Source organism: Octodon degus, unplaced genomic scaffold, assembly GCF_000260255.1.
Source record: "Octodon degus isolate 3935 unplaced genomic scaffold, OctDeg1.0 scaffold00020, whole genome shotgun sequence".
Lineage (NCBI taxonomy): Eukaryota > Metazoa > Chordata > Mammalia > Rodentia > Octodontidae > Octodon > Octodon degus.
Genome location: NW_004524596.1, coordinates 7348168 through 7357557, shown reverse-complemented (window position 1 = coordinate 7357557; position 9390 = coordinate 7348168). Strand labels below are relative to the sequence as shown.

The 9390-nt window shown below is 49.0% G+C and overlaps 1 pseudogene; it reads left to right on the top strand.

Annotated features, from left to right (window-relative positions):
• The first annotated feature begins 1254 nt into the window (after positions 1–1254).
• LOC101582136 lies at positions 1255–5920 on the top strand (annotated as a pseudogene).
• Positions 5921–9390: the final 3470 nt, after the last annotated feature.

Sequence of the window (9390 nt, the reverse complement as noted above, 5' to 3'; positions counted from 1 at the left end):
TAATAACTCTGGGGCCTAGAGGCAGCATTTTTGTGACAGCACTGTTTATTTAAGCTGCCAGCATTATAGATCAGGTTCTTCCTGTGCAGCCCCTTTCACCTGGGAATGTAAACTCTTTCTTTTTTGTTTCCTTTTTCTTTTGTGTTACTGGGGATTGAACACAGAGCCTTCACACTGAGCTAAATCCCACCCCCCAGGGCGGATACCCTGCTTACAATGGAAGGGAGAAAGAAGCTTGTTCTCCCCCTTGTGTTCTGTTTTTCTGTCTTCCACTGTCATAAACAGATGCCCGTAGGCCATGCTACATTGCCTTGGAGCCGGCTGAGGATGGACTGAAACCTCGACCAACTGAGAGCCAAATAAACCTTTCCTCTTTTAACTTTGGGCATCAGGAACTTTGTCCCACCAATGAGAGAAATGTAAGACAGTCCCACGTGGCACTTCAGCATACATTCACATGTAGCACCTCCTGTGTTGGAGCCCACGCATGGTCAGATGGCACCCACCTCGATGTGTGATGAATTTGAGGTTCATAGACCACATGCCACATCTTTCATCATGTGCCAAGCACCTGGCTGCAGTGAAACTGTTGCTTTCTGTTTCCTTGAGAGCCACACCTCCGTGTGCTGTGAGTAGGCTGTGCAGCGGTGGGAATTCCCCTGGACCGATACCCAGTACATCTGGGCCGGTGTCTGCAGGTTAGAGGGCCCTGTGACAGCCTGGACAAACAGGCACATCTGCAGGAAGCCTACTGGAAGATGAAGGCTGTTGCAGAAGAATTTTACTAATGTTACACCAGGACAGAGGAAACACGAGGCATCGAGGAACTCTCCTCTCTAGACTGACAGCCACGCCAGTGAACTTAGGGGTCTGGTACCATCTGCCCTTGTGAACACAGACACTAGTCCCAAGAATGGCTGTGCCACTGTCTTCATCCTCCTCAAAGCATCCTTGGACAGACTGAGCTCAGGACATGGAAGCTGGTGGATTCAGTCCCATTCCCTTCTCCCTGCTAGCACTGCTGTCCATGCCAATCTGGTGTAGTGCAAGGCTGCTACCTGTGGGTCCTGCAGTCTCTTCTCTGGGGCTGTCCCCTGTGCCACCTCCCTCTATCCTTATTTTGCCAATTCTGGCCTATCCTTTCCAGGCTTTCTAATGTTTTCCTCTGAAACTCCCCCCCCCAAGTCCCCTGTTATTGAGAGTGATCACCCCATCTTCCGCTGCTTACATCACAGTTTGAGTGAAGGTCTAAAGATGAGGACCATCGCCAAGTTCCCAGAAGCTGGGATCAGCGTAACTTGTCGCCCTCTGGAAAGGGAATCTGAAGTGGCCATGACCACCAATCCAAGGCCACCACCCACCATCAGTGGACAAACAGGACTGACAAGGAAAGGTGGACTGGCAATGTACTGTCCTGCATAAGCCAAGTCTCAGGGACCCATAGGAAGAAACCATAGCTGCTTTAACGAGGGGGGCTGCGCTCCCAAGTGGCCGCTGGCTTGGCTCAGGATATATTGATCTGCTCTTGGGGTGCAAAGCAGGTCCAGGATGATAGGGAAGAAACAGAGGAGAAGGAATACAATGCGCCCGCTGCCTGAGATCCTGGCTCCTAAGGCGTGTGGACGACGGAGCCGGGCAGCAGGTCGTCGTGTCTCCTCCCATCCAACCCCCAGTTCCCACGTTCTACTTTCTCACAAACTTAGCTTGTGTGAGATGCTTTGTTTAAGTGGAATCATACAGCATTTGTCCTTTTGTGACTGACTTACATCACTCGGCAATGTGGCCTCAAGGTTCAGCCTATGTACAGTAGCGTGGGCCAGAATTCCTTTCTTTTGGTGGCAGTGTGATATTCCACTATATAAATACATCACATCTTGTTCATCCACTCAGCTGCACTTTTCTATCTCTTGGTTATTGTGAGTACTGTTGCTATGGATATGAGTGTGCAAATCTCTCTTCAAAAACACTGTGTTCATTTCTTCTAGATCTAAAACCCTAAGGGCCAACCAGACAGCTCAGCAGACTAAAGCACCTGCTTAGGCAGAGTTTGATCCTTGGTGTGCCGTGCCAGCTCCGTCCCCGGGGTGTGCTAAGGTGGTGATTAAGACTTGGTAGTGATTACAGGCATGGTGGTGCAAGCCTGTAATCCCAGCACTCAGGAGGCTGAAAACAGCAGGATCACCACAAGGTTGATCTATATAGTGAGACCCTGTAGACCCTGTGCTAAATACGCTAAAAAAAAAAGTCATTCTACCAATAGATCTATAATCCTGAGTTGAATTGCTTGATCATATAGCAATTTCAGAACCTTCTATATTGTTTTCTACAGCAGCTGGGCCATTTTACATGTCTACCCAAAGTGTACACGCGTTCAGGTTTCTCTACATCCTTGCCAACTTGAATTATTTTCTGTTGTTTTGTGGCATTAGGTGGTATTTCAGTGTGGTTTTGTCGTGTTTCCCTAGTGACTAGTGATGTTGAACATCTTTTCACATACTAGTGGCCATCTGTATATCCTCCTGGAGAAAGGTCTACTCAAGTCCTTTTCCTATTTTTAAAATTATTTGGCTTTTTAATTGTTGAATTATAGAAATTATTTACATATTATGGATATTAATCTATACAAGGTATATAATTTGCAAATATTTTCTACTTAACAGTTGTCTTTTCACTTTATTGTGTCCTATAATGAGATTTATCTCTTTGGGCAGTCTTAAGGATTTTGGGGAACAGGATTATATTTGAGGGGAATTCTTAGTAAGTGATTATAGATGGATTAAAGCAAGAAACAGATGCCGAGGACAATCAGGTACGTGTGGGGTGTGATCAAGAATATGTTTAATTTTTAAAAAATTTGTCGTGGTACAACATTGATCATCAGTAATGACCCTTGAAATGCTCCCGCTCACCTCACACTTATCCCGCCCTTCTTGCCATTTTCTGAGGCTGTTCTGGATGTCCTCTTTCCTGAATGTCTTTAGTTTAGCTTCTGTGGCTGCCTCCTGAATTGGTTTGAAACCTTTTTACTTTGGGGAAAAGTCAGGGCCACACAGTGTCAGATTCAGTGAGTAAGGTGTGTGTGTGTGTGTGTGTGTGTGTGTGTGTGCGCGTGTGTGCATATAGGTGCGCGCGTGTGTGTGCATGCCTTTCTGTTGGATGGTGCTCAGCACATTTACTCTGCTTCTGATCATACCTCGTAAGACACTTGTGGAAAAGCACCTGCAGAACTGCCTCAGAAGATGCCAAGGATGCCAGGCTGGGTATTTGAAGCCAGGGGACCATGCTTGAGGGGGATTAATGGCAACCTGTCTTTTACTGTAATAAATTTTAAAAATGTAAACATTCATCGTATATTTTGTTGCCATATATATGGCCCTGGAGACCAAACTCGGGCTGCTCACACACTAGGGGTGCAGCACCACTCAGCTGTATCCTCTGTCCACAGCACATTTTTTTTTTTTTTTTCGGAACTGGGGATTGAACTCAGATCCTTGCATTTGCCAGTCAAGCACTTATCCTACTGAGCCATCTCCCTGGCTCCCTCACAGCACATTTTTGATGAGGTGAGATTCGAGTCTCGCTGCACAGAGCGGGAATGCGGCCAGCTTGGGGCTTCTGTGCTCCCCTCCACCCCCGGGCGTCCCCTCCTTCCACCTGCTCCTCCTCACTTAGCTGTGGGCAACCAGTTCAGTTGCCCAGCACTGCGGGGTGCAAGGTGCTCTGCTGGGGTGAGGAAGGGAGCCGCAGAGGGATGGCAGGGGCGGATTTCAGCCGCTGAGGGTGCCCTCCAGGAACTGTTACAGCAGAGGGTGGAGGGCGCCCAAGGGCACCTGATGTGGGCAGGGGAGGGCGGAGGGCTTCCCGTAGGCGTCCTAAGGCCCCTGTCAGCTGGCTGGGTCTCCCTTCACAGCCTCTCCGCTGCAGGGTCCAGCCCCGTGGAGCAGAGGGAACTGCGACCACGTACGGCTCTGTCCTCCCCAAGAGGATGTCCACCATAGGAAGGTACGAAAGTCATTGTGGATGGTTTATCGGAGGCTCCCAATCAACTTTATTTAATTGGAAAACTGAAAGAAACCGTATACATGGCTCATCAATGGTTCTAAAAACAAATTACTAAAAACCTAGATTAGACAGTGGCGACGCGTCCCGAGCTTGCAGAGCCGTCTGCTTCTCCCTGCACCGCAGCCACAGCCGAGCGCACGAGCACCTCACAAGCCTTGTGGAAATCCCACAGCGAAGCCGGGATGGCCTTCATCCGGACCTAGCAGCTGCACGCAGCCATGGCTGACACCTTCCTGGAGCACATGTGCCGCCTGGACTTCCAGTCGGCCCCCATCACGGCCCACAACACCGGCATCATCTGTGCTATCGCCCGGCCTCCTGCTCGGTGGAGACCCTGAAGGAGATGATTAAGTCTGGGATGAACGTGGCCCGGCTGAACTTGTCTCACGGAACTCATGAGTACCATGCGGAGACCATCAAGAATGTGTGTACAGGGCCAGGGAGATGGCTCAGTAGAATAAGCGCTCCCCTGGCAAGCGCAAGGGCCTCAGTTCAATTCCCGGTTCCAGAAAAACAAAAACAAAAACAAACAAACAAACAAACAAAAAAACGTGTGTACAGTCACTGAGAGCTTTGCTTCTGACCCCATTCTCTACTGGCCAGTGGCTGTGGCCCTGGACACCAAGGGACCCAAGATCTGAACCGGTCTCATCAAAGGCAGTGGCACCGCCGAGGTGGAGCTCAAGAAGGGAGCCTCGCTCAAGATGACGCTGGACAACGCCTACATGGAGAAATGTAACAAGAATGTGCCGTGGTTGGTTGGGCTACAAGAACATCTGCAAGGTGGTGGACGCGGGCGGCAAGATCTACGTGGACGACGGCCTCATTTCTCTGCTAGTGAAGGAGAAAGGTCCCAACTTCCTGGTGAGCGAGGTGGAAATCGGTGGCTCCCTGGGCAGCAAAAAGGGCGTGAACTTCCCTGGTGCCGCCGTGGACCTGCCCGCTGTGTCTGAGAACATCCAGGACCTGAAGTTCGGGGTGGAGCAGGATGTGGACCCGGTGTTGGTGTCCATCCGCAAGGCTGCTGACGTCCACTCGGTGAGGCAGGTCCTGGGGGAACAGGGCAGGAACATCAAGATCATCAGCAAGATCGAGAACCATGAAGGCGCGCGGAGGTTCGATGAGATCCTGGAGGCCAGCGATGGCATCGTGGTGGCCCGTGGGGACCTCGGCATCGAGAGTCCTGCAGAGAAGTTCTTCTTGACCTAGAAGACGATGATTGGGCGCTGCAACCGTGAGGGGCAGCCCGTCATTTGTGCCACACAGATGCTGGAGAGCCCGAGCAAGAAGCCGCGGCCTGCGCGGGCTGAGGGCAGCGACGTGGCCAGCGCTGTCCTGGACCGGGTGGACTGCGTCATGCTGTCCGGGGAGACGGCCAAGGACGACTACCCTCTGGAGGCTGTGCGCACGCAGCACCTGACTGCCCAGAGGCAGAGGCTGCCATCTACTACATGCAATTATTTGAGGAGCCCATTGCCAGGGACCCCACAAAAGCCGCCGCTGTGGGTGCTGTGGAGGCCTCCTCCAAGTGCTGCAGCGCGGCCATAAGCGTGCTCACTAAATCCGGCAGGTCTGCCCCCCAAGTGGAGCGGTAACGTCCACGGGCCCTGTCGTCACTGTGACCCATAATCCTCAGACGGTGTGCCAAGCGCACTTGTACCGTGGCATCTTTCCCGTGCTATGCACGGACCCTGTGCAGCAAACATGGGCTGAGGACGTGGACCTGCGTGTGAACTTGGCCATGAACGTCGGAAAGGCTCGAGGCTTCTTCAAGACAGGAGATGTGGTCATCGTGCTGACGGGGTGGCACCCTGGCTCTGGCTTCACCGACACCATGCGTGTTGTGCCCGTGCCCTGAAGGCGGTGGAGCCCCTCTCAGCCCCCTTTCCCGACCCCTTCCCCCAACCCATCCATTAGGCCAGCTATGCTTGTAGCGCCTCACTCCCCGCTGCAGTGCAGCACTGGTAGGCTGGGACACTGGGAAGACTGCCTCTCTGCGATTAACTTTTAACTTGGCACAGTGGCCCAGAGCTGGCTGCCTGGGACATGTCCCCACCCCAGCAAGGCACTTTGAGAAAGGAGGCCCCCAGAGCTTACTGCAGGAAGGCAGCAACTTTGCCTCCTTTGTGTGTCCTGTTGAGTTCCTATAGAAAGCAGGTGCCAGAGAACCCAGCTGTGGTGGCCAGTATGGGGGCTGAGGGCGTGGGACTGTGGATTCGGTGTGCCAGATAGGTCATGACCCCAGATGCTCAGATTCCCTCCCCAGTCACTTGGGCCTCCCCACTCAGCCTATGCACAGTTCTCTGCAGCCGCACTCCACGTGCACACTCCGCCTGCCACCCCCAGGCCTGCTGCTATAGAGCCCACCTGTGGGTCAATAAACAACAGCTAAAGCTAAAGCTAAAAAAAACAAACAAACAACAAAAAAAAAAAACAAAAAACCCAAAAAACAGCAACCAAAAAAACAAAACCCAAAACTAGATTAATTGATGTTCATTTAAAATTTTTATTTATTTACTTTTGTGTTTTTGAGACAAGGTCTCACTATGCAGTTCAAGCTGGCCTTGAGTGAGCTCAAACACATTTGAGGACTATGCTGACCTCAAACACGCAGTAATTATCATGTTTCAGCCTCCTGAGTGCTGGGATTACAGGTGTGAACCACCATGTCTGGGCTGATTGTGCTTAATAAACTGTTGTGCTTCCTAGATGCCTGTCACTGAACACTTCCTTTTTCTGTGACAGCCACGCGGGGAGGTGTTCTCAGCCTCTTTGATGCAGAGAGAAACGGAGGCCTAGGGAGGTGAAGTGTCTGGCCCAGGGCCACAGAAGAAGAAGCAACAGAGCTGGAACTAAGCCCCTGGTGTGTCCCCGCTGGCTGTGCCCTTAACCTCCAACGGTTTTTTCCACACCAAGAAAGCTGTTCCACGTCGGTCGATCTGAGCCAACACATTTGTGGCTAGGTCATGTCCTTCAGGCTCCAATTCCACACTTTTGGAAAAGTCACCATTTACTTAGGTGTGCCAAAAGGTTGGTTCCTGAGCCTTTGAAACATCTGTGGGTCTCCCAGGTATGCTGAGCTGCCCTTGCCAGTTGCCCGGAAACCCCGTGGAAAGGCGCACTTCAAAAGTCAAGGGTAATTCTAAAAGCAACCATTCAACAATAGACATCAGGAGGAAAATCCTCTTCTGAGAAAGGATTAAAAGAAAACAAAATATAATTACAGTACTTAATAAAATAAACCAAAATAACATACCATAATCATAACTCAAAATAAATGGTGAAATAGTGTATATAAATACTGATGTGTTATTGAGCAATATAACTCAATTAAATCGCACTGAAGGGCTGGGGGCGTAGCTCAGTGCTAGAGCACGTGCCTAGTATGTCCATCATCCTAGTTTGAATCCTCAGCACTGCCAAAAAAAAAAAATAAATAATCCTCAAAATTAGTAATGGTTCTTTAATATCACCTAATGTTAGAGTCCAATTTTCTGATCATTTCACTGTTTTTACAGTTGCATTTGGCTTTACATTTTTTTTTTAGACCTTTCTAAGGCACAAATCATCTGTTTTCCTTTTTGCATTGTATTTGTAGAAGAAACTAGGTCCTGGACTGGTGAGGTGGCTCAGCAGACTAAGTGCCTGTTTAGGCAAGTGCAGGGACTGGGGTTGGATCCCTGGCACCACATACTGCGCTGGCCCCGCCCCTGGGCGTGCTGAGCCGGCCACTGAGATTGGGCTTGGTGGCACACACCTGTAATCCCAGTACTGGGGAGACTGAGACAGGAGGATCATGAGTTTGAGCTGTGTAGTGAGACCCTGTACCAAAAAAAAAAAAAAAAAAAAAAGAAGAAGAAGAAGAAAGAAACTGGATGGTTTGTCCTACAAACTAAGCATGAAGCATGAACAAATGGGCTAAGGCTTCATTGTGGCGCGGCCCTGTGCCCCGAGGGATGTGCAGTCAAAAGATCACATTGTAAAGTCACTCAAAGTAGTTCCCCTCTCCCCACCTCAGCTTGGTGTACTGTTTGCTTCCTTTGTCTCAATTTGACTTGAATGAAGAGAGGTACCTTTTCTAAATGTGGTGTTTTTAATATTCTAAAGTATTTACAAGGACAAAAGCAAAAACAATGAAAAAGACTATAAGTAGAAGTTTAGTTTCCAGGTCTCTACTCCCACTAAATTGTCATCCTCTTCCTCATTTTAGAGATAATATTTTTTGTGTGTCTTTTGGAGACTGGGTGTCATGACGTAGTTTAGGCTGGTCCTGAACTTACTTTGTAGCTCAGGCTGGCCTCATACTTGTAGGGATCTTCCTGCCTCAGCCTCCTGAGTGCTGGGATTACAGGTATGTGCCACCATACCTGGCCAAGGTAATAATGTTTTAAAAATTAGTTTTCACTCTGTCTTCCTGTTGTTTATATGTATGTACTATACTCATGTTTCTCTTCTCTCTCTAATAAAAAGGTAACATACTATATTTACTCTTCAGATGGATTTCTTACTGAGAGGTCATGCTTATTTCTTTTTTCTTTTCTTTCTTTCTTTTTCTTTTCTTTTCTTTTTTTTTAAGACAGGGTCTCCATCTGTAACCCAACCTGGCCTTGAACTCACTGCAATCTTCCTGCCTCAGCTTCGCAAGTGTTGAGATTACAGGCGTGCAAACCCACATCTATCTATGTGTATTCCTTTTAGCAGCTGCACATGAATTCATCATGTGCATTTGTTATGGCTTGTGTCTTGTTGTCCCCCCAAAGTCATTGGGGTGGCTTATAGAGTCTGTGATTAATTCATGTTTCAATGCTGGGATTATGGGTGTGAATGCTATTCCCACTCTGGGGTGAGTAATCTGCATTACAGTGTAAGGAGGGGACAGAGGAGAGCTGGCTGCTGCTGCTGCTGCCCCTTCCTTTGCTCTTTGCTGTTTTCCGCCACCATGAGCTGCTGCTCTCTGCCATGTGCCGCTCTGCCTTGGAGCCAGCTGAGTATAGACTGAAACCTCCACTAATTGTGAGTTAAATAAACCTTCCCTTCCTTAATTCTGAGTGTCGGGTATCTGTCCCAGCAATAAGAGAAAAGTAAGTACAACAGCTCCATAATTTATCTAACCAGTCCCCTACTGATGGCCATTTGAGTTGCTTCAGTCTTTGCTATTACAAAGAGTGCTGCAATAATAACCTTGGACACATTATTCCACAATTCTGGTAGAAATATTTGGGGCAAATACCTATGATTGTGGTGACTGCGTCGAAGGGAAAAGGCAGAAGTAATTTTGTTAAACATCACCAAATTCTCCTCCCCAGAGATTGCGGCATTTTGATATAT